Here is a 26765-nt window from a genome sequence, read left to right as displayed (position 1 = left end):
CCTGGACTTGTGAAAGGTTTGGATAGAGTGATGGGACTCCTCCCTCAGCTGTTGATTGGTGCACAAGCAGAAGTAGTTGCACATTCTGTGGTGGCTTTTGTCTTGGCAATACAGGTGCGGCAGAGTCCAGGTCGGGGTCCCGCTGTAACTTTAGACACTAAGAAGAGGGTGAGATGCCTGCCTGTCTCCTCTCTCTTTTATGTGCCTCCATCTATCAGGCCCCAAACACCTTCCAGTCTGCGAAAAACTCTTTATCTACCCCTACTTTCTTCTCACTTTGAGTTGTTCTATATGTCTAGTGCTCAGACCTCCTCTATCTGGGAACACACAGTCTTCAATCCACATGTTAAACTGTGCTCAACATTCTTCTCCTTAATTGACCATCATGAACTGAATATTTGGACTGACAGAAGAACACCCTGTTCTCTTTATCTCATATATGATGGGGGGCGGCAGTGGATCCTGACCGTTAACTTTTAGAGTTGGTTCATTGGCTTTTTTCTTGATTTTTATTATGATTATGATTCCCACTATCAGCAATAGTAATCAATAGTAATAATTAATAACAATAATATATATATATATATATATATATATATATATATATATATATATATATATATATATATATATATATATAAGCCTCACACAATACACTTTACTAAACAGCAAAAACCACCATCAGAAACACAATACAAAATATGTTTGGCAGTATGTGTCTGTTACGTATGCTCGTCAGACTGTTCCATGTGCACCGGCCCATCTTCACTAAACACAAATACTCATTAGTATAAGGTTCCTAGTTCGCCACCTCAACTAGGTGATCAGCTGTGACCATCATCACAGTACAATGAACACTCACTGACTATCTCTTATTGTCTTTTGAGATTAACTCCTATAATCTCTCGGAATGATCTCTTATAATTCCTTGTTCATTGTCTCAGCTCTGATGAACATCTGCAACCACATACACTACTATACTCAATACTCAATCTGCCAACTTGTGTTTCGTACTATTAAAAATTAAAATCATCACTTTGTTGTTCTTTGTTCTTAATATGTTAAAAAAACAATCTGTTGAAAGTCTGAGTGCACTATGAACTTTGACAGAGCCTGACATTCAGTTATATACTGACATTCAGTAATATTTAAATGTATAATTTTACCCTCAGATGATGCAGATGAACAATCTGGTATAAAGTGTTTGAGGGTGGTGCTGATTGGGAAGACAGGAAATGGGGAGAGTGCAACAGGAAACACCATCCTGGGGAAACAGGAATTTATATCTCAAGCCAGTAGAGATTCAGTAACAATGGTTTGCCCGAAAGGAGTTGGTGAAGTTCAGGGGGAAAAGATCAGTGTTTTTGACAGTTTAGGCCTTTTTGACACCACACTGTGAAATGAACATTTGCAGTAGGAAATTATGAAGTGCATCTCTTTGTTATCTCCTGCTCCCCATGTGTTCATCATTGTGTTGCCTGTGGGAAGGATTACAAAGGAAGAGCTGGACACAATGGACCTGATTAACAAGGTCTTTGGCCCAAAGGCTGCAATGTTCACTATAATTCTGTTCACTAGAGGAGATGACATAGAAGTGTCAATACAGGAATACATTCAAAAAAGTAAGAATGCCCAGCCTAAGAAGCTGATCAGAGACTGCAGACATAGTTTCTTGTCTTTAATAACAAAGAAAAGAATGACCGCATGCAAGTTTCTAAACTTTTTCCAATGATAGAACCAGTGTGGTGGAAATTCAGCAAACAAGGAGTCAGATGTGGATAAGAAGATTTTATTGAGTTATTAGTTTCAAAAAATGAGCGTGCCTATTTGCTTCGCTCCCCTTTGGGTGATTCCCGTCCCCTTATATAATAGCCGTAGCGTTCGAGAGAACGAGGGAGGGTTTGCTTCTGCTGAGACCAGATAACTCCTTGGAAGGAGTGTATTTCTTCAAGGACGTTCTCTAGGGAACGTCCTGTTCTTCTAATCTTATGCTAAGCTTTCTCACGCTTTACAATGATAGAGAAAGAAACACAACAATATTTCCTTCACACTTCCCCCCTTTGATTCTTTGTCAATCATCAACATCATCTAGACTTCAATTTTCAATGAATAGTGCCTGGAGGTCATTAAATTCCTCAGAATCCTCATCCACCCCCTTTGGCAGTTCTTGCAACAGTTGATACTGTACACGAGTAAGATTAGTCACCCAGGTGACACAACAATTCATAATACATGGCAGGAAACACATAACCATCAATACGACAATGAGCACAGGAAAAAGCACCGTCATTGCCCAGTGTCCCCACGGGCCCAGGGCCGAGGTGAACCATGAGAACCATGAATTGTCTGCTGGGGACGGCTCCTGGATGTCCTGTTTCATATGTGTAATCAGGTCTGTTATATTATCATAATAATCTGGGATGTGAAAACAACATGATACATTTATCTTCTTACACACCCCACCTTCCTCGGCTAGGAGCAAATCTAAGGCCATTCTATTCTGCAGGACTACTTGGCGAATCTGGTGCAATTCTTGGTTTAGGAGTGTAAAAATCGTCTCAGTCCTATTGGCCAGAGTTAGGACTTGCCACGCTAAACCGTTAATCTTATTCAAGGCTGCAGTGGTTGCCGTCACCAATGCCATTGCACAAGCGATATTGCCTTTGCATCTTTCCTCTGGCAGGAGTTGTCGTCCCGCGATCGGGGCGAGAGTAGTGAGTAGGATAGTGACAAACAGAGAATTCATCATGAGTCCTCAGGTCATTCTGGCGCCTTCTTGCAATGAGTGTGGTGTATCCACGTTGCTCGTCCGTCGGTTTTGACGGCGGTGTTAGTCGTCAGCAGCACTTGGAATGGTCCTCTCCACCTGGGCTGGTTCCACCGCTTCCTTCTGAAGTCCTTTATCAGCGCCCAATCACCTGGTTGGTGGGTGTGGAGTGGAGTATCCGTCACCTCGGGAAGAACTGCCTTCACCTGCTTAGACACATGGGAGAGAGATTTGTGCAGAGACACACAGTACTGCAAAAGTGATTCATTGATCAGGTTAGTATCCCAGTCCGGCGGACCCACCCCCGTGTTGGGAGGCCGTCCAAACACTATTTCAAAAGCTGATAACCCTGTTCGTGCCTGTGGTCTGGTTCGACATTGCCACAGGACGAGGGGAAGGCATTTTACCCAATTCATGCCTGTTTCCTGCGTTACTTTAGCTAGACCTCCTTTAATGGTGCCGTTTGTCCATTCTACTGCCCCTGCACTAGCAGGGTGGTAACTGCAGTGTTTTCTCATATCTACCCCTAGGTATTTAGTCAAAGCTTTTAGTCCTTCGTATACGAAGGGTGTCCCATTGTCACTGGACACTCGTTGTGGTAACCCCCACCGGGGAATAATTTCTCTCAATAGCGCTTTTGCTACTGCCTCACTATCTTGTTTTCCCGTTGGGAAGGCCTCCACCCACTTACTAAACATGCACACACACACATGTACCTCTTCCTTTTGGCTGGTGTTAGTTCTACAAAATCTATTTGCCAATGTTGAAATGGCTCACTAGGCGGCGGGTGTCCGGCGGGTGCGTGTTTGGCATGATTGTCTCTGTGTGGTGTGTTTTGTGCACATACCAAGCATCGGGAACAAATTTTTTTTTTTTGGGTATGTGTGTTTATTCCTGGTACATACCAATGTCTTGTTATGCTCTCCACTATCCCCCCTTTGCTCATGTGACTTCTCCCATGAGCAATCTCAATTGGTCCTTTCATATAAGAAGTGAGGAGACATGGTTTGTTCAAATGATTTATTGGGATCTGGAATGCCTAAAGCAGGCATGACCTGTAATAACTGCTTCAGTGCTGTAAAGGCCGCTTCAGCTTCTGGCGCCCATTCTAACTGAGAGGAATTCGATCCCTTGGTCCGTATTATATGGTATGAATATTATGATGGTATGAATGTTCTACAATAGGAACACATGCCTAAGAAGGACAGCAGTTGTTTTTTCGTCGTGGGTCTTGGTATAGTCAAGATGGCATTCACTCGGTCTTTAGTCAGCATGCGCGTTTGTTCAGTGATGTCATGTCCTAAAAAATGCACTTGCTGCTTACAAAACTGTAATTTGGATTTGGATGCCTTGTGGCCTTCCTCTGCTAAATGATGTAGCAGTGCCACCGTGGCTTGTTTACACGCTTCTCGTGTTCTCCCACAAATTAAAAGATCATCAACGTATTGCAGCAAGGCTGTTCCTTCAGGGAGTTCTAAAGCCTCTAGGCTTCGATGTAAGGCGGCATTGTAAATGGTTGGTGATTCACAATACCCCTGACACAGTCTTGTAAATATGTATGGCTTTCCTTCAAAAGTGAAAGCAAACCAAAATTGACTATCCTTGTGCACAGGTACACTAAAGAAAGCATTGGCCAAATCAACTACACTGAACCACTTACTGTCTGGTGGGATTTGAGAGAGAATGGTGTGCGGGTTTGGAACTTCTGGGGCTCTAGGGTGTACTGCCGCGTTGACAGCCTGCAAATCCTGCACAAATCTCCATTCATCTCTCCCTGGCTTCTTAACTGGGAAAATTGGAATACGTACTGGTGAATCTGGGCATGGTATGATAACTCCTGCTTGTTTTAAAGGTTGGAACACTGGCCTAATACCCTCCGCTGCCTCTGGTTTTAGAGGGTATTGGTGCTGGTGTGGTCTATAATCAGATTTTGGGGTGATGTGGATGGGCTCACATCCTTTTATTAAGACCACATCATTTTTTCCCTGTGCCCATAATCCTGCAGGAACTGTTTTCAATTCCTCCTCCTCTTCCTCTGAGAGGGTAACAGAGGCTGCCATAATTACTATATTAGGACTTACAAGCTCAACCCCCCTTTTACAATTTAGCCTATACGGGGTTGGCATTTTCCACACATCTATGCTTGGGCTGTACATGACTTTACACTGGGGTTCTTTTATCCAATCAGTTGTGCTCAACATGCGTTTTGTCCACAACCCTACTCTCTGCCAGTCTGGGTCAACATGTGCGCTAGCCAGCGACACATGAGGTGCTTCATGTGAGATCGAATATAAAGATTTCTGTTTAGCTGAGAGCTGCACCACTCCCGCAGCCCACTCGCAGTCCCACGCTATAGCTGTGATAATCAGACTGTCACTGCCCCCTAAGTCAAATTTTTGTTCAAAATCAACATCAGATCCCTCATGGACCTTCATTGTACAGTGAATAGAATCACTTTGTTTAACTGTCAGCTCACCAGGTAGCGTGTTAGTAACTTCAGTCATAAAATGTGTTAGTACTTCCCCAGCAGTGCACTGCAATTCATACACGTACAAAGGGACTCCTGCCTCTAGCTGGACTCCCTGTGTAGGTGTTTCCCACATAACAAATAACCCCTCTGGGTTGCTGCTAATTGTGCACCCGAGTTTACACATTAAATCTCTAGCTAACAAATTAATTGGACAGGTTTCTGACACCAAAAAGCTGTGTTTGAATTGGCTGTTTCCTAAACTACATTGGAGAGGCTCGGACATCCTTTCATCAATGGGATGACCCCCTACTCCGATTACTGTTATCCCATATCCTGTTCTCATTTTACATTCTATTAATCCTTCTTTTAAACACTGAGTGGGTGGCACCACTGTCAACCAAAAACCTAACATTTTTTCCCCTCTACTTTCACAGTTACCTCGGGGAGGCCTCTTGGCCCTTTACTAATCTGCCTCACTGTTTTTGTCAAAATATTTCCGTGCTTTCTTATCAGCTTCTCTAGGTTTGACCTCGAGTCTCTTAATTAATTTTAACAGGTATGCAACACTCAGCGTCCCTGAGGTATTAAACCCATAATGTTTAATCCAAAACGGGACATGTTTGTTTACATGTTCCCCATAATCTTTACTCATTTGAAAGAATAGGCTACTGGAGAGCTTGTCCTTACCGAACTCCTTACTATTGCCCGCACCCATTTTTTTTTTTTTTTTTTTTTACTTTTGGATTCAGGCAACAAACGAACAAAGGAAACTTACCTACTCTCTACAATTTTCCTATTTTTTATCTTATTATCCACACCATCTACCCCCGATATGGATTAGTTCCGCTCCAGCAAATCGTGCTAGTATACTGAGTCCACTCCTTTCCCTGCGGGGTGTTCTGTCGGCCCGGGCCTATTTCTTACACTAGTACGTCTACTCAGTGTGCCTATTCTCTTAGGCTGGCGGAGTCCCAGACTCCGGAGTCCTCTAGACCCTATTTTTAAGCCCTAGTATCTCATATACTATGCTACTTTACAGACCCACCCCAGGGTAGACTCAGGCGGATCACTATGTCACTTTCTTCTAGGATTAAATTACTGAACTTCACCACTTACTTTCTGTTCGTTACATCAGGCGGAGCACACCACCGGAGTCTAGCGGGACGTCACTCCCTGGTTAGGTACTTTCCCGTATTCTTGTGGGTTTCCCTCTTTCTCCAGCTCAGTTTTCTCTCTGAGCAGTGTCCTCGAAGTTTAGTCACCGCTGCTCCGCGTGGTGCCTCTCGCTGATCCTGCCGACTATGCCAATTTCTGTGGTGGAAATTCAGCAAACAAGGAGTCAGATGTGGATAAGAAGATTTTATTGAGTTATTAGTTTCAAAAAATGAGCGTGCCTATTTGCTTCGCTCCCCTTTGGGTGATTTCCCTCCCCTTATATAATAGCCGTAGCGTTCGAGAGAACGAGGGAGGGTTTGCTTCTGCTGAGACCAGATAACTCCTTGGAAGGAGTGTATTTCTTCAAGGACGTTCTCTAGGGAACGTCCTGTTCTTCTAATCTTATGCTAAGCTTTCTCACGCTTTACAATGATAGAGAAAGAAACACAACAATATTTCCTTCACACCAGTGATCAACTTACAAGCCAATACTTCACAAACAGTATGTTCGAAGATGCAGAAATGTCAATAATAAAGAAAGTTGAAGAAATTTTGAAAGAGAGAGAGAGATTCAGGCTGAGGTGGAAGTGATAAAGGCTAAATACCACAGAGAACTGGAGCAGATGAAGAAGAGTCTGGAGGAAGAAAAACTAAAAGCTGATGAAGAAAAACAGCAAACAGAAAAGAAGTTAACGGAAAAGATGGAAGCGCTCAGAAAAGTTTGAAGAAAAAGATGAACTAGAGAAGAAGCAATGGCAGACAGAAGACTTTGAAGGGTCAGAGGAGGAAAAAAAAGCAAATGGAAAATGGCACCAGGAAATTGAAGAGTTGGAAAGACAGAATACAAAGCAGAGAGCTGAATTTGAAAAACAACTGGAGGTGAAAGAGGAAGATCATATAAAGAGAGAAGATGGATACAGAAAAGATCAGGAAAATCTCAAAAATGAGCAAAGGTGCCATGGAGAACTGAAGAAGAGGCAGGATGAAGACCTTAGAAGGAGAGATTTAGAGGAAAACAGATGGAGAGAAGAGAGAGAGAGATGTAGTTGGGAGCAAAGAATAAAACAGGCTGAACATGACAGAAAAGAGATTCAAGCAAGCAAAAAAGAGAGTATGAGGAAAAGAAACATGTGATGGAAGAGCAGATGAGAACAATCTGTGAGTAGATGGAGTATAAGAGGAAGGAGGAATGGGAGAGAAGAAGGCATGAGTTTGATCAGAGAACTGTAGAGGTACGAGAGAGTCTGTTTGGAATTAGAAAGGAAATAGTGAGAGAACAACATGAAGACATTAAGAGAAGTGAGCAAGCAGAAAGAGTTAGGAAAGAGAGAGAGGCGAGAGAGCGTGAGGATATGGAGAGGAATTTTGATCAGGAAATGAGAGCAATGAATTAGAAGTATGAGAATGAAACCAGAAGCAGACTGAGGAGCTTAATATCTTCAAAGGTCAAAATAAACACAACCAGGAGATGGTGGAAGAGCATCAAAAGCTATATGAAATATTGAAAAAACTACCGTTTCTTGGATGGACAAAGTCATAAGGAAATTTAGAAACTAAGAAAGGAAACTGATGAACTGAAAAAGAAATAAAATATTCTTTAAATATAAAGCATGTGAATAATTGCAAAATAGGTAATTGTGTGCTGTAGAGCTGCCCAATGTCATAACTGGTTCAATCTGCTGCAGGCAACATCAGGCTATCATTACATCTATGTCTGTAAATTTCTGTGTTGATATGAATTACTTTTCCTGACTTCTGCCCTTTAAGGTAATTGTGCACTGTACAGCCTCCTGATGTCATAACTGGCTCAGTCTTTGCAGGCAATTATCATTACATGTGTGTCTGTAGATTTCCGTTTTGATTTGAAATATTGCTCCTGACTTCTGCCCATTGAGGTATGAAAACACAAGGCTTATGATTATAAGCAAAATAATTAATACTGCACTGTAGAGCCCCCCAGTAACGGATTTAGCTGAAACTTTGCTGTTTTCCTCAGAATGATAATTTGACTACATGTTTCCATTTTGGTCTATGACAGCGTATTAGTGATATGACTCAGAAAAGTGATACTGGTACCCATTTGATCAATGTGTTGGAACCACATACAGTCAATTATTTAATTTCAGACTCTAAAGATTATTTCAAGACCTGAACTGATGTGAATGAAAAAAAAATCCTAGGACTAGTTTAAAAAAATGCAAATTTTATACAATAATGAATTTGACAGAACTAAACATTTTTGAAAAACACTTGCATTTGGCAAGTTGTTTGGACACCTGAAAGGAATCATCTGAATCCAGGTGTACTGTATGTTCCTAAGTGAATACATGTTGGAGCTTGTCAAGTTAATAAAAATATATAGACATATAAATGTATAGATTACTATATCCCCTGCCTTCCATCCAGTCAGTAAAGGTTTTAAAATGTATACAATAACAATTTGCATATAACGTGAAAAGCTGGTTACTGAGTTTTTGATGATGGTCTAAAATGTAACTGTTCAGTGCTGCTCTATTGTTTTTTGCACCACACCACCTTAGAACTAATGTTTTTGTATGGAATTAACTTCCAGTGACAGTTACAATTAGTTCTGACTGAGTGAAAGCTTATATGCATGTGTCTGGTTACATCACTTTTGTGAATGTTTTGTGAAAACACCCTGTCTCTTGCAACTGTCCCTTTGCAACCAAGATAAGAACTGTACTTTGCTGCTGTAATAGCCTGCAATGATTACACAATAATATGACTGCAAGTACACATAGGTAGCCCTGTTTACTGTGCTGTTCTATATAGTAGAACATATAGTATAGTATTGTAGTATAACTCCATTAAAGATAGTTATCTCTTTAATTCTCAGACCATTCAGCAGATGTCTATAGAATGTCTGTGGAATGTGAGTACTTGTATAGTTTATTATTTGATTTCCTTAAGCATAAAACCCTTCTTGGAACTGCTCATATTTTTTTCTTACTATGGGTTCAAGCACATAAGTGCCTGCCAACCGTACTGTCTTTGTTACAGTGTTTTAGGGGTTCACCCACTAAGTGCTGGGACACGGTTGTAATTGTAACAATTTATTTTTTCTTTTATGGTCCCAGAACGTGCTGTTATCATTAGGGTCTTTCTTCTTTAAGTGACCAAACATGTAGTGCAGGATCTCTAGTTTCCTGGTTTATGTGGGGTGGTGCTGTAAGATACCAAAAGTTATTTGAAAATTGAAAAATGAATCATTCCCTTCTCTGCAAAACACCCTCTGTTTTATTAGTGACGTGGTTGTCTTCCCCAGAAAGGAAGACAACCTCTCTGCTATTCACAGTCAAACTGCCACCTGGAACTTGAGGTGAATGTATATTGTACCTGACTACATAAACTACCAAGAATTAATGAAATAAGCTAAATACTTTACAGTGGAGAACATTTTACATTGGAGAAAATACAAATGTATTCATTTAATGTCTTCAGGACTCATTCCCCAACTGCACAAACTGAAACCCCAAAATAATGAAATGTAGTCAAACCAGGCATTGAAGACCTCAGTGCACCTAAAGTAGAGACTTTAGAAACAGGGAGAGAGAACAGGGAATCTTGTGGCTTTGTGTATTAAGCAAATGCTGTCAGACAGAGCCATAAATGCTATTGAGGGTGAGGATGAACATATTGCTGTTGGCCCAGAAGAAAGAAAGAATTCATTTTGCATATAAGCAGGCATATAAGCAGACATTATGTATCTGATAATACTCCTATGTATCGCAACATAGGCAGTCAGAATTTTATAGTTATCAGTTATAGTTATAGTTATTTTACAGTTACAGTTTTACAGCACACCTTTGTAAAAAGTGTTCTGCTTCCTTGGAGTGTTAACCTGAACATGAAGAGTAACATGAAGGAAAGGAAAGACTTGATGACATACCAATAGAAATACTTATTGAAAACATTCACATTTCATTGAAAACATATTTTTATGAGTACCGAATTTACAAATAATAAATATCAACTCCACTCATGTTTTACAACAGTTTTATGGCACGTGGCATGACACTTCTATAAACACAGCCCAGTATGTCTGGTGCTAGTGGTGGAAGCAAAAGTTGGTTTGTTTGAGCATTTGAATCAGTTTTATGAACATACAAGTGTCTGAAAAAACATGTCTGGATGTCAGCCATATCTGCATTGAATTTAGGGTGTGATCTGTTAGGACTTGCACAGTTATTTATGAGTTCTGCAGAAGTGAGAAAATAAGGCTGTTATCAGATTCACTGGAAAGTCATGCTTCTCTTCTATGGAAAGGAAAAGTGCATACGTCTGCTATTCAGGCTAACAAGAAAGGATAATCATTAAGCGCTCACCTTGCAACATCATGGGTATTGTCAGGTTCACTGGAAAGATGCTGTTTCATTAGAGTACTTTAAATTAAGGAAATAAGGTAAACATGTTACGATGCAGAAATCATAATAGATGCTTTGATATTTAATAAAGAGTTTTTGCACAAAGGCTTAAAATGACCTGCTTATCAGAAGCTCCTGAATCAGCTGGAAGGCTGAGAACCATGAGAGCTTTTCTGATCAAAATAGTACAAAGAAAAGTACAAAATCATTCTGCATTACCAAACTAGAAGTCATTATTGTAACAGAAACTGTACAAGATGAACTGTGTTTGTGCTTGAGATGATCTGCTCATGTGGAACGACTGCCCGAGTGCTGCAGGGCATGGAGCAGGACACAAAGACTCTCTTGGCTTGTGAAACATTTAATGACACAAAACATAAAGACAATGGTGGCGCTCACAATTAACATTTAGACATCGTATACCATATATATATATATATATACATATATATTGTTAGATACTGGAGATTTAGATAGTAGATATAGGGCACATATATAATCTGTGCTTTCCTCAATAAAGTGGAACTCTCTTGATTTACTACTTTGGTGTCAGTGTCTCTTGACTTCCCCGGATCCGGCTAGAGAGGACAGAGGGCAGAGGGTAACTTGGATGAGATTGATCCTGAAGGACTGGTCACTTTGAACCAGTTTCTAACAGTCTGGGTCAGAAGTGAGATACTGCGCAGGTAAGTGACACCCCAGTATTTAATGTGTCTTCTTCCTGCTCAGTATCTCTGTGCTTAAATTTTGTTTAACTTTAGTTTAGGAGCATTTTTGTCTCACATTTGGGCTCACGTTGTGATCCGTACATTGATTGTCTGATCCGTACATTGATTGTCTGATCCGTACATTAATATGATTTCATGCTGAGGGACTGCCTCTCGAAGTACTCCTTGGCCCTGTATGTCAATACACTTTAGCATTGGTACTATAACTTGATAGATATCCTATCTGCCTATTAACATTCTTTTGCAGACTCTTTGGTGCTTTCTCTCCTTGTTTTCTTGATAAGTGCATGCAAAACCTTACTATAGGAATAATGGGTCCCATTCGTGGGATAATATTGGCATTATTTTCAGTCTTGAAAGGTACAAAAGGGGGGATAGTGGGCTTTCAGAGTCATCAACAACAGTGTATTTGTAATTTAGCTTGTGTGGTCTCCCTGGTAGCGGCAGGAGAGGTGGAGCCAGGGAAGGACTGTCTGGTGTGTCAAGCATTCGATACAACCTGTGTACCAGTCCCAGTAGATAATGTTATGGCAACAGCACTTAATCATAATTCATCAGACTGTCAAATCAATATGGGAGTAGGGTTTATGCTAAATGTTAATACCCACTTTGTTTGTTAGTCATACCTGTCATCAATTTTCCTGGAAAGGATGTTGTACCCCAGCATTAACTATCCCGTCTCTGGTCATATATACACGTTCACAGTTGACATCTGACAGGGCTAAAAGGTCTGTAATTACTGGCATTGCTCAACGATGAGGTAGATAAGATCCGTACCGATGTCTTGCAGAACCGCCTAGCCCTAGATCTCCTCTTGGCAAAGGAGGGAGGCATCTGCAAGGTCATTAATGAAACGTGTTGCTTTGACATCCCTAGTTACTATAACATTACTGACATCATTTCACACATGAAGACCGTTGTTGCTGAGCCTCCACCCGTCGATGATTCTTTGTTCAGTTGGATAACTGACCTTGTCGGCCCTTGGGGATCTTGGCTCATAAACATATATTTTCCCGTACTTATGATTATTGTGTTGATTCTTGTTTGTGGACCCTGTTTATTGTCACTGCTGTCTTCTTTCATAACTCACATTTCTACCGCTGTGATTAATCATGCTAATGTTGCCTTGGTGCGTGCGTATGAGAAAGGTCTATATACTGATAGGTGATTCCTTTGGGATCAAAGGGGGGAGTGTTAGACACTGGAGCTTTTTTGTCTTCAGGCACCCAACGCAAGCTCTCTGCCTATCAGCCATGACATGGCGGCTTGACCAACAGCTGGTCGCCCGAGGTCATCCGTTCCCTATTCTTGTCTCCTTTACCCCTCCCTTTCTCTTTCTCTCTCTCTCTCTCTGTCTCTCTTTAAGCACTGGAGTGGCTCATGGCAGGCACGGGAACAGCTCGTGGCTCGTTCATGCAGAGAACATCTAATCTTTACTAACCTTGCCTCTTTCCTTTCTATGTAGACCCTTAGAGCATGCCTCACTTTTCCCCGTCATCCTGTAGATTTAGATAGTCAATATAGGACACATATATGTGCTTTCCTCAATAAAGTGGAATTTTCTTGATTCACTACCTTGGTGTCAGTGTGTGTGTGTGTGTGTGTGTGTGTGTGTGTGTATGAACACAAGTGAACACATGATGATGAATCAAGCTTTCTGACAAAGCTGGAAAACTGATATATTCCTACAACTAAACTGAACTGCAAGGAAGCATTTTAAAAACTCCTAAAATAAATATTATTTATTTCATGTTGTATTTGTTCTCCCTAATAGAGCCACTCTGAAAAGTTGCTTTGATGAACTTTATTTGTTGTATTTCTTTTACATCAATTTTTACATCAATTGTTGAGTTTCTGTTCTTTATTTCAACAACAGCAAGAAAAACAGTGACTATGGATTAAGTTTATTGAGGCACAGTGACAGTCAGCCTATTTTAGTCTAAAGGATGACTTCTTGTGTTTTTGTGTATCTGAGTGTTTTTCTCAGACAAATGCAGGGATAATCTTAAAATGTTGTACGTTCTCTGGTAGCATATTATCAGCAAAGACAGCATAACCAATGGTTAGACAAACACCATTATCATTTCCTGTGTAGACCTGCAAGTGGAAAAAAAAAGCAAATTCAATACTATTTATCTAGTAGAACATGAGAAAGATGGACTATATTTACAATATAGTCACAAAAAAACATTTTGCTACCTGCTCTTTCATTACACTAAATTAAATTTTGCAGGTTATTTTAAAATAATGGGATAATTTCACAGTTCAAAGCGTATGCAGTAATAGCATTGTTCATGAATTTATGACATCAGAAATATTGGCTTGTGAACTGTACATTGTTCAATGTCATTTATGTTCCTTTCTCTGTGACTCATTTCAGTCATTTCTAGTGAGAAATTGAATTTTTAGAATAGTGTGGCCGATGCTCTCTGGTTTCAGGTCTCTGTTGTCCTGTAGTACTGGTTTATGTCTAATATAGGTAATCTTCATTCTTGTCCCATAAGATAGTTGATTTATTTTGTGTGTATAGAGGTAGGTACTAGGTCTGGCATTTAATGCTGAGCATTTGATAACCTGTGAGAGGCTCTTTAGGCCATTATTCAAACTTACCTCTCACACTCACTATCAAACCTCTTATACACCCCATCATACTCTCTCACATGTGATATCAAACCTCCTACAATCACATTTCAATTACAATCATAGAATACTACATCAAAATTGTGTACAAACACACATGCACTACACACACCTTGATCTTGTATGTCCCTCCTCCAATCATATCACATCTTTTGTAGGAAAAGGCCTTGTAAAGTTTAAACACTTCATGAATTTCTGACCTCATCTTTGGGGAAAAAGTAGGGGGATTTGCAACCCAATTTTGTACCTTTCGAGTCTAAAAGTAATGCAAATATTAACACATGAATGGGGCCCATTATTCCTATAGTAAGGTTTTGCATGCATTTATCAAGAAAACAATGAGAGAAAGGACCAAAGAGTCTGCAAAAGGATGTTAATCAGCAGAGAGGATATCTATGAAGTTATAATACCAATGCTAAAGTGTATTGACATACAGGGCCAAGGAGTACTTCCTTGGTGTGTGGTGCAGCTGAGGGATAGTCCCTCCGCATGAAATCATAACAAATTTTGTACTATATGTGAATGTGTTGAGGTGCATTTTGCTTGTCGGACGCATCAGCTACTGGTGATTTCTTCAGCCGGCTTGTGTGTATCCACTGTGCTGATGCCAATATTAATACAGCGCTTGTGGTAATTGTGATCACTTTTGTGTTATGGGTCAATGCGCAGCTTCACCAACTTGCTGAGGGTACAAGATGTACAAGAAATGGCAAAACAGATTTAGAAAGGGCGATATGCCCCTCCGGGTCACGGATCAGACCATCTTTATCAGGCCTACATCCTTGATCAGCCCAGTGAGAGCAGTCCTGTCGTGTGACCCGAGCTTGTAAGAAAAGCAGATCGATATTAGTCGGTACCAAACAGTGAAAACATGCTTCACATGTTGATACAGCATATGGGCATGAGGGGGCATTAACAGCTGCCCAACATGCAACCTCGTCTGCTAAGGCATTGCCAGAGGCCATGTCAGATCCAGTGGTTGTCATGACCCCTGACCTTTATGACAGCCAGCTGAGCTGGTAGTGTACATACCGACAAAAGTGTAGACACTAGTCCTGAATTAGAAATGGGCTTACCGTCCGAGGTGCGGAATTCCCTGGAGTGCCAAATCTTACGGAAGTCATGAGCAACTCCAAACGCATAACGGGAATCAGCATAGACGGTGACAACCTGATCCTGGAATAGATGACAGGCTCTGGTCAATGCCATCAGTTCAGCTACTTGAGCAGACTTGTAACGGAGAGAGTAAGCCTCCAAAATAAGGTTTGGCAGAGAGCAGACAGAATAACCTCAGGAAAATTTGGAGTCAGACGGGTTAAAACATGAGCCATCTACAAAAATGTGATGGCTGCCTTCGATTGGCATGCTAGAGAGATCAGAGCGCATGCTCGAGGACTCAAGGATCGCCTCTATACAGTCATGGGGCACAGAGTCATCAGAATGATTTAGCGATGTCAAAAGCGATTAGCAGGTGAACTCAGGTTCGTGTGTGATTTAATGGTTAAATTCTGAGTGGCGCAGAGGATGGCCTCATAGTCTGAATGCTGCTGTGCTTTCATGTGCTGTGTTTGAATGTTATTCATAATATTAATAACTTGATGTGAAGTGTGTAGTACCATGGGATGAAACAGTGCTAATTTCTCTGCATCAGTGACCAGAAGGGCCAAGGCAGCCACAGCGCGTAAGCAGGCCGGCATGCCTTGAACTACTAAATCAAAGGTTTTGGAAAGGAAGGCAACAGGGGAACAACTACCACTATGCTCCTGGGCCAGGACGCCCACAGCTGTGGAGCCATTCAGAAACATAAAGGTGGAAGGGCAGAATATAGTTCAGCAGGCCAAGTGCTGTAGCAGAGCAAAAGGCTGATTTCAGAGTCCTAAATGAGTGATACATGGGCTCAGTCCAGACCAACGTATCAGTACAGTCTTTTCCACAGCCCTGCCTGAGGACTTTATCATGAAAGGAACAATACGGCACCCATTGGTGGCAGTAGTTAACCAGACCCAGGAAACTCAGCATGGCTTGTTTTGTGTTGGGTGAAGGGATGTCACGTATGACTGCCAGATGGTCATCTGAGAGGCGATGTTCACCAGCGGACAGCAGGAACTCCAAATACGTGACAGACAGCTTGCACCACTGGAGCTTGTGAAACCCTAAACCCACATGAAGCCAGATGTTTCAGTAGTGAGCGGGACCCCATCACGCAATGCTCCTGCATTGTTGATAAGAGGATGTCGTCTGCATAACTGGTAACAGTCTTCTGGAAGCACCCAGGATGCCAATGCGTCTCCTACAACAGCGGAGAACACAGATGGGGAGTCCAAGAAGCCCTGGGGGAGCCAGAACCACATGTATTGCCTACCCTGAAACATAAATGTGAAAAGTGGTTGGCTGTCTGGGTGGACTGGTACAAAGAAAAAGGCAGAGCAAATATCCACAACAGTAAAATAGCGATGTGTGTAGGAAAAGCGGTTAGAATGGTGGACACATCAGGCACCAGCAGGGCTATAAGAACTACTATGTCATTAATGTACCTGAGATCTTGTGTAACTCTCCATCCCTTAACACCCGGTTTACAGGTGTATTGTAGGGTCATCAGGGTCATATATGCAGCTGGTTGCTGCATAAATGTCTCTCCAAGAGGCCTGTAGTTTAAGTAGGAATTCCCTCAGTTCCTGATAAAAGGTGTCAACATTAGCGCTGTGCCCAGTAATAAACATTGGCTTCATCGTTATTCGAATTTGGGAGGGTGCCGTTGCTAAACGACAGTGACTTAATGCCATTAATCAACTCCTCCTCAGTAAACCTGTGCTTTAACCAACACATCAGAATGGTCCTCAAATCTGGTCCTGTTAATTGAGCATATTTGATGCATCCCTTAGAGCATCCACAGATGCATGAACATTAGTTGGATCAGGTAAACTGTCACAAATATTTTTAATATCAGTCATGCTAGGGGGCATAGCTACACAGTTTCTCACCCAGATTCATGAATGGAGCAGAAACGTTCACGGAGGGGCGAGGTTAGGATAGAGGGCGGGTGTGGACTTGCTGTCTGCTCCTCCTCCAGAAGCCCATCTCTCAGCTTTCTTTTGGCAAAAACAGCTATTTCTGACCCAGGCGACTTATTGGATTTATCCCATGTACCTTGTCCTACACTGGCTTGGCCTTACTCCAGGCCTGCCAAGAAGTCTTCATATACTGGAAATCTCAGCTAAGGTCCCCATATCCCTTATAAACAAACATAGCACTGAGTGCTACAAACTCCCTTTCAAACGAGCCTGTATGAGGATAGTAACTAAACCCAGCACATTCAGTCCAACCAGCCAGACAATCAATGTACGGATCCTGATGTGAGCCCAAACCACACCGAAACATCCAATTCTTCGGGGTTTCCCCCTTTTTGGATTTTACATAATGCTGGAACCCATGGGTCACCCAGCAAAATCACAACCAGTATACAACTATACAAAGAGCACTCAAATAGGTACAGAGGAGGGAGGGTTCACCAATAAAGAGTAAATTGTGTTTCAATAAGTCTCAGGCAGGATAACAAATCTTTACACAGTGTACACAAAATTCAGCTTGTGCCAATAGACAAGACTTCGTCCACCTTTTCAACAGGCAGGATAACAAGTACAAAATTCAGCATTCAGCTCGTGCCAATAGACGAGACCTCTTCCACCTTATTTGAAACAAAAATGCACCTAAACTAAATTTAAATTAAATTTAAGCACAGATACTGAGCAGGAAGAAGAAGACACATTAAATACTAGGGTGTCACATACCTGCGCAGTATCCCACTTCTGACCCACACTGTTAGAAACTGGATCAAAGTGACCAGTCCTTCAGGTTCAGTCTCCTCCAAGTTACCCTCTGCCCTCTGTCACCAGATCAATCTGGGGAAGTCAAGAGACACTGACACCAAGGTAGTAAATCAAGAGAGTTCCACTTTATTGAGGAAAGCACAGAGTATATGTGTGTCCTATATCTACTATCTAAATCTACAGGATGACGGGGAAAAGTGAGACATGTTCTAAGGGTCTACGTAGAAAAGAAAGAGACAAGGTTAGTAAAGATTAGATGTTCTCTGCATGAACGAGCCACAAGCTGTTCCCGTGCCCACCATGAGCCACTTCAGTGCTTAGAGAAAGACAGGGAGAGAGAGAGAAAGAGAAAGGGAGGGATAAAGGAGACAAAACAGGGAATGGATGACCTCGGGCGACCAGCTTGTGGTCAAGCTGCCATGTCATGGCAAGTATTTATATTATGTGTTAGACACTGGAGCCTTTCTGTCCTCAGGCACCCAATGCAAGGTCTCTGCCTATGTCATGCCTATATGATCTCAGCCAGAGTGTTTTCATAACAGCTCCAAACAATGGAAGGTGACAGATGACAAACAGGGGAAAACCCATTGGACATCACCCACCCAGCACACTTCAACTGATACATTCACTCCTCTCTCCATCCCGTCACTAACAATATAAAACTTTAGGTTTGTGAACCTTCAGAGACTGGTTCCTTCAGTAAACTGGAGTCTGTTGTATTTCTTCACAATATAGGATTGCAACCATTAAAGAACAGCTGCTGTATACTCTAAATGAGCTGGAGACAGAGGACCTGGAGTTATTCCAGTGGCATCTGAAAAATGGTGTGGACGGTTTCCCCCATATCTCAAAGGCTCAGCTGGAGAAATCTACCAGGCATGACACAGTGGACAAGATGGTGCAGATATATGGCCCAAAAGGAGCTGTGGAGATCACACTGGACATCCTGAAGAAGATGAAATATAACCAAGTGGCTGATGAACTCAAGACCAAAATCAGAGGAAGTAGTGCAGGTGAAATACCATTCACTATTCAAACACAGAAACAGGAAAGTAGCTGAAATCACATTCACTGTCTACGCATAAAGCTCAAAGTTCTGCTACAGCCTAGTCTAGGCTCAGGCCACAGCAGGAAAGAGAGCAGAACTGTTTCGTTGGACCGCCTTTAGCTTTGATTACTGCACGCATTCGCTGTGGCATTGTTTCTACAAGCTTCTGCAATGTGACATTTATTTCTGTCCAGAGTTACATAAATGTTTAGTTTAGTCCCAATTCCTTAAGTTCCCTTCGCATTGTTCATGTGGAAATGCTCATACTTTCACTATTAAACATATCCCTGAGTTCTACTGTTGTTTTTTTTTTATGATTTGATTTCACCACACGTTTAAGTGATAACTGATCACGATCACTCGAGATTTTTCCTAGCACATTCCTTCCTCGAAGATGATGTTTCCTCACTGTCCTTCCACTTATTAATAATGCGTTGGACAGTTCTTAACCCGATTTTAGTAGTTTCAGCAATCTCCTTAGATGTTTTCTCTGCTTGATGCATGTCAATAATTTGACCCTTCTGAAACAGATTATCATCTTTTCCACAACCACAGGATGTGTCTTTTGACATGGTTGTTTAACAAATGAGAAGTTACTCACTGCATTAGTTAGGGTTAAATAACTTGTTGCCAGCTGAAACATAATCACCTATGCAGTAATTATCCAATGGGAGGCTCTTACCTATTTGCTTTTTTTTGCCCAGGCAGTGTATTAAGCAGCAGGTCAAACAGCTATAAAATAAAACAGCTATTTAAATAAAACTACCTCTGACCAATTTAAGGTGAAATAAGACACACACATTTAACATGGATAGTTAATATGGTTACTAAGCAACGGTACTGTAAGTGTTACCTATCTAGGCAAATATATTCTTGTATTTTTTGGAATTACGCCAATGAAATGCTGTTATTTTCTTTCGCTTGTGTTTTTAATATTTTAATTATTGTACCAAAACTGAGAGGTGAAACACATTTAGTTTACAAACACAAACACAGACAACATGTGTGTGAAACAGAGAAACTGAAAGCATGAGAAAGAAGCTGTGTGAGAGGGAAGGAGAGAAAGAAAGAACACAAGACAGATATACAGATGCAGAAAAATGGAGAGAGAAACTTCCAGATATTTTCTGATCTTCCCAAAAGTCCATCATTAACAAAAAGATTAGATAGTGATTTTTAAACACATAATCCATATATTATCTCACTTTTATTATAATTTTCTGTGTTCCTCGATGGATCATTTGGGTCTCATTTATTCAATCTGTTGGATCATTTTGATTCTGTTTCTCCACAGCTGCAGCAGTTCAGAGTTTACCCTCAGAGCCAAAGACCAGAGAAGATTTCTTGAAATGTAACGCATGCACCCCCCCCCCCCCCACACACACACACACACACACATACATTGTCTGCTGGATTCATAAATTAGGTCCTTCTCTCTGTTTACTGCTTTAATTTCCGTGTTCTCGTTTCTCCTGATGTCTCAGTAAGTGTCATCTTTTTTATTTATTCCTGCAGTTTCTTTCTCTTTTCCTTCTTTCTTATTCTTCTCTGTTGTTTTGGCTTTTGTTCTTTCTTGCTTCCCGAGGTAGCCTGATTAAATTGCTATACTGTGTTATAAGTAATGTTGGCTAATATTTCCATTCCAAAAATCTTGGATAATTTAAATAAGTAACAACTACTTCACCTTATATTTTACAAATGTACACACAAACATCCACATTCATGTACAAAAACATGCACACACATTGCGCTCTCGCTCTCTCTCTCTCTCTCTCACACACACACACACACGATATTTGTATTTCTGGTTGTAATGATTATGCCATATTATCAGATCCATGGTAAATCACTGTGTACTCTTTACATTTTCATTAAAGCCTGTAAGGAGAAAGACAAACAGAGAAAAATATATTTTCATTGACATTAATAGAGTTTGTAAATAAAAAACTCTTGCTCTTTGTTTCAGATTTCTATCAACTGACTCTGGATCCCAACACAGCACATTGTTCCTTCAGGCTGTCTGAGATGAACAGAGTGGTGACACGGATTGAGCAAGAAAAGCCATACGATGCTCATCCAGAGAGATTTAACTGTTGTCATCAGGTGTTGTGTATGGAGAGTGTGTGTGGACGCTGTTACTGGGAGGTTGAGTGGAGCAGTTGGGGAAATGCGTACATATCAGTCTCATATAAAGATATCAGCAGGAAAGGAGACAGTAATGAGTGTAGGTTTGGATTCAACACTCAGTCCTGGAGTCTGCAGTGTTCTCCTTCTCTCTCTTTTAAGCACAACAACATTAAGACTAAGATCCCAGGACCACCACCCTCCAGAATAGGAGTGTATGTGGATCATAGTGCAGGAACTCTACTGTCCTTCTACAGAGTCTCTAACACAATGACCCTCCTATACATCACATTCACTTAGCCCCTCTATGCTGGGTTCAGGATTGGTCTAAATTCAACTATGATGTTATGTGTTCCCATATAATGTGTTTGTGGTATATAATGTGTTTGTGGTTAATAACAGAGATTAAAAATTAATGCAAAATGCCACATTGTTCTTCAGTTATGATCATTCTCTGATGTGTATCATATCCTCAGAGAGTTGATATTGTTCAATAGTAGAGATTAGCTCCTCTGGTGTAAAGACTTTACTAATTACAGCATAACTACTCCTAAAAGAAAACTAGAATCATCAGTTAGTCTGCTGTACAACATACACAAACAGTGAAAACAGGTTTTCTCTAATAAAAGCTGTGTTAAAATTATACCATTACATTAGGACACAGTTGAGTTTAAAATGCAGAAGATATCACAAATGATCTTCTGTAAAGACTTTACTAATTACACATAAATACTCCTAAAAAATTACTTTTTAACTTTTATGTTGCTGGTTTTAAATAAATAAATGGCTATTTTCTGAAACAAATGTAAATATAGATTAATTTTCTTTAGGTATATAAAGATCTCATCTTGAAATTTACATTATGGATTTCTTTCTCACTATCACATGTAGAAGGAGAACAGTATAATTATATTTTCCTGAAATAAACTCCATCTGATTCTGCTTCACCTACACATCACCTCTCCAAAGACTCTTTACCCCCTACAACCCAGAAACCAGACACAGACCCTGTCGTTTCTCATCTGCTGTATCTGGGATAAACTGGATTTGGCTACTCCAAAACCTGTTCTCATTATGCCCTTAAGAATTCAGATTTCATTGAAAAAGTGCTGTGGTCATCTTGTGGTCATTTATAGTGGTGCATTCTTTCTGCACTCTAAAGTCTTTGGGACTTAAATGGACAGACAGCTTCTCTCTTTCTCTGTTGTCAGCTATTGCTGTATTACATGTCCAGTTACACTAAGAAAGTAATCTATATGTCTGTTGTATAATGATTTAAACCATGATAAATGTTACAAACTGCTTCAAAGTGACCAGTCCTTCAGGTTCGATCTCCTCCAAGTTACCCTCTGCCCTCTGTCCACTGTAGCCGGATCAATCCGGGGAAGTCAAGAGACACTGACACCAAGGTAGTGAATCAAGAGAGTTCCACTTTATTGAGGAAAGCACAGAGTATATATGTGTCCTATATCTATTATCTAAATCTACAGGATGATTGGGGAAAAGTGAGGCATGTTCTAAGGGTCTACGTAGAAAGGAAAGAGACAAGGTTAGTAAAGATTAGATGTTCTCTGCATGAATGAGCCACGAGCTGTTCCCGTGCCTGCCATGAGCCACTCCTGTGCTAAGAGAGAGAGAGAGGGACAGAGAGAACGAGAAAGGGAGGGGTAAAGGAGACCAGAAGAGGGAGCAGATGACCTCGGGCGACCAGCTCATGGTCAAGCCGCCATGTCATGGCTGATAGGCAGAGACCTTGCGTTGGGTGCCTGAAGGCAGAAAGGCTCCAGTGTCTAACAATAAATGTGTTTTGTGTACATATGTGTGTTGTGAAGGGTGGTGTTGAGTATGTGTTATTTTGATTTTTATGTAGCTCAACTGTATATATTTGGCTAAAATATTGAAACTGCATTGTATTACAGATGTCTAACTTTGAGATGAACACTGTTTTTAACAAGTGTGTTTTCTGTTTTTAGCTCTTACGGTGTGTTTATGCGCAGGTAATAAATAAAGGAAGCATGAGCATCAGTTGGAGAGCTGATCCATAATTCAGTTGTGATGCTGTAATGACAGTGTTTCTGCACCTTAATTGAGACTGTGGTTTCTGTTAGAGTGAACACCCCCACACACCTTCTGGGTGATTTAGGCTACTGGAGTCTCACACCTCCAGGGTGATTTAGGCTACTGGAGTCTCACACCTCCAGGGTGATTTCGGCTACAGGATTCTCACCCCTCCAGGGTGATTTAGGCTACAGGAGTCTCACCCTTCCAGGGTGATTTAGGCTACTGGAGTCTGACATTCATAATGTCATGTAGGCAAGCTTTTCAAGTTTCAAGTTTCAAGTTTGGTTTATTTGTTACATACATAGTCATATACAGTATAACCCGCAGTGAAATGGAGTGCTCTGTCCAAACTGAGGAAAAAGAAAACAGGGGTGCATAGAGAAATATATATTCTATATATGTGCAAAAATATATTAACAATGTATGTACAATATATGTATATTATGTTTATATACACAATGTACAATGTATATGGTTCTGTATATATGTATGTACACAATGTACAGAATGTACAGATCCATCTTGTAAAATGACATTTTCAGTTTTTATGTTACATGGTGGTAATTGAACATATATATACAGTTATGTTACATGGTGTTGGTGGTCCCCACAGTTTATCAGTTTCCCTGATTCAGGGCCCGAATGGCCTGTGAGAAGAAGCTCCTCTTCAGTCTCTCTCTATTGGTCTTCAGGGAGCAAAAGCGCTTCCCTGACCTCAACAGAGGGAAGAGCCTATTGTTCGGATGGGTGGGGTCCTTCACAATCCTCCTGACCCTAGTCTGGCACCCCTTGTAGTAGATGGTCTGCAGGTCAGGAAGTTCCATGTGAGTGATGCGCTCTGCTGAACGCACTACCCTTTGGAGTGCTTGTCTGTCCTGCTTGGTGCTATTCCCAAACCAGACTGTGATGTTCCCCGTGAGGATGCTGTGCAGGTGTAGAAGTTTCGCAGTACCTTGGAGAGCAGTCTGAAGTCTCTTAGGCGTCTGAGGTGGTAAAGACGCTGACGAGCCTTCTTTGCCAGGGAGTTGGTATGGCGGGACCAGGACAGGTCCTGCGAGATGTGAACACCAAGGTACCTGAAACTATCTACTCGCTCCACTGTGGTCCCACTGATCCTCACAGGTTGGTAGTGCTGTTCCTGCTTCTTGCTGCAATCCACAATCAGCTCCTTTGTCGTACTGACGTTTAGGAGGAGATTATTTTCCTGGCACCAGTTTTCCAGGTGTTTAATCTCCTCCAGGTAGGCCCTTTCATCATTGTCCGAGATCAGGCCCATGACAACGATATCATCAGCAAACTTGACGATGATGGTGGAGCTGGAAGTGGCTGTGCAGTCGTAGGTGTACAGTGAGTAGAGCAGGGGGCTTAGGACACAACTCTGAGGAGCTCCAGTATTGAGGGTGAGGATGGATGAGGCACAGTTGCCCACCCGTACTGATTGTGGTCTGTCTGTTAGGAAGTTGGAGATCCAGTGGCACAGGGATGTATGCAGTCCTAGATCCTCCAACTTAGTAGGGAGGGGATGTTAGTGTTAAATGCTGAACTGTAGTCGACAAACAGCATTTTAACATAATTACCCCTCCCTTTGTCCAGGTGGGTTAGTGTGGGGTGGAGCAGATGTGCAATTGCATCATCAGTGGAGCAGTTGTGGCGGTATGCAAACTGCAGTGGGTCCATGGAGGCTGGCAGTGAAGATGTGATGAAGTAGCTTCATCATGGCTGATGTCAGGGCAACAGGGCGGTAGTTATTGAGGCCGGAGGGTCGAGGTTTCTTCGGGACGGGGACGATGGTGGCACGCTTGAAGCTGGATGGGACGATACCGAGCGTCAGGGAGAGATTAAAGATGTCGGTGAATACTGGGGCTAGCTGATCTGCGTAGGCTTTGAGGACTCTACTGCAGATACCGTCTGGTCCCACCGCCTTCCTGGTATTCACCCTTTTAAACACTCTCCTCACGTCACTCTCCGTGAGAGGGCGCTGTTCTATGGTGGGCTCTGCGCATGCACCGTTGGCTGCGCCAATAGTACCATTACCATTCGCACTAGCACTGTTAGCATTGGCGCTTCTAGCATTAGCGCTGTTAGCATTAGCGCGACTAGCATTAGCACTGCTAGATGTAGCCTCGAAGCGAGCGAAGAATGTATTCAGCTCGTTCACCAGAGACTCATCCGCGCTCATCAGTCCGGAGGGTGGGCTCCTGTAGTTCATGATCGTCCGTAGCCCCTGCCACAGGGATCTAGAGCCACTCTGCTGGAACTGTGACTCTAGTTTCCTCCCGTAGCGCCAGTTCGCCTCCCTCACTGCCCTGCGCACTCCGTATGCCGCACACTTGTACTCATCCATGTTCCTGCTGATGATCCCTGCGTTGTAGGCAGCAGCGCGAGAGTTCAGAGCCTCGCGGATAGTTTTGTCCACCCAAGGCTTCTGGTTGGGAAACTTCTTGATGGTAATTCTTGGAATCGTGTCGTCCACCAGTTTCCCAATAAAATCTACTACTGCCTCCGTAAACTCGCTGACATCATCAGTGCTGCGCCGGAACATGTCCCAGTCTGCGTCATCCAGAGCATCCTGTAGAGCGGCCACTGATTGGTCTGTCCAGCGCGCAACCTCCCTCTGAACCGGAGCTTCCCATTTCAGCCATTGTTTATATTTTGGTAGGAGGAAGATGGCGGCGTGGTCCGACTTATGGATGAGCTAGTGCCTTGTAGCTTTCCTTGTATGGGGTCTAGCAGTGGTCTAGTGTCCTATTTCCCCTTGTGGGGAAGGTTACGTGCTGGTAAAGGTTGGGCACTGCACGCTTGAGGTTAGCACTGTTGAAATCCCCAACCACAATAAGTGCAGCGTCCCGGTGTTGTGCCTGAAACTGTGTGAGAGCCTCATGAAGTTCACACAGTGCAGTGTCCATGTTGGCCTGAGGTGGGATGTACACGGTGTTGATGATGACCGAAGTGAACTCCCAGGGAATGTAGAAAGGACGAAGCTTGAGGGCGAGCAGCACCAGGTTGGGTGAGCAGGAGCGGGCGAGAGTAACAACATTGGCATTGTTGCACCAGCTGTTGTTTACCATCACACACACTCCACCGCCTCTCAACTTCCCCGAATCTGCTGTCCTGTCCATACGATGAACCGAGAAGAACTTGGCCGGCCGGATGGCGTGGTTTGGTACCGCTGGGTTCAGCCACAACTCGGTGAAGCAGAGGAGATTGCAGTCCCGAATGTCCCTCTGGAACTTTATCCTGGCCCGGAGGTCGTCGAGCTTGTTGGCCAGAGACTGGACATTGGCTAGCAGGATGCTGGGTAAGGGAGCTCGGTGTACCCGAGCCCTCAGCCTGTTCCTGACGCCGGCTCGTTTCCCTCGAGGCCTTTTCCTCGCGTCGCATCCTTTGTTTTCCCTCAGGATCTCCGTCGGCCATCTTAGGTCCAGGGTTAGAGACGGCTTGAGGTGAGTGCTATGTATATTAAGCGAATACGAGATATGCATCATGGTGTAGAAAGAAGGGCTGCGGAGAAATCAGGGGTAGCGGGAAGAGCGAAAGAGCGAAAAAGATAGCAAAAAGAG

General features: G+C 42.2%; 1 pseudogene; it reads left to right on the top strand.

The window, feature by feature from the left end:
* The window catches only part of LOC118241141, an 86006-nt pseudogene extending 64499 nt beyond the window's left edge, over positions 1-21507 (top strand).
* The last annotated feature ends 5258 nt before the right edge of the window (positions 21508-26765 follow it).

This window comes from Electrophorus electricus, chromosome 4 (genome assembly GCF_013358815.1).
Source record: "Electrophorus electricus isolate fEleEle1 chromosome 4, fEleEle1.pri, whole genome shotgun sequence".
Lineage (NCBI taxonomy): Eukaryota > Metazoa > Chordata > Actinopteri > Gymnotiformes > Gymnotidae > Electrophorus > Electrophorus electricus.
Note: the sequence above shows the minus strand (reverse complement) of the source record. Positions and strands in the feature narration are given on the sequence as shown.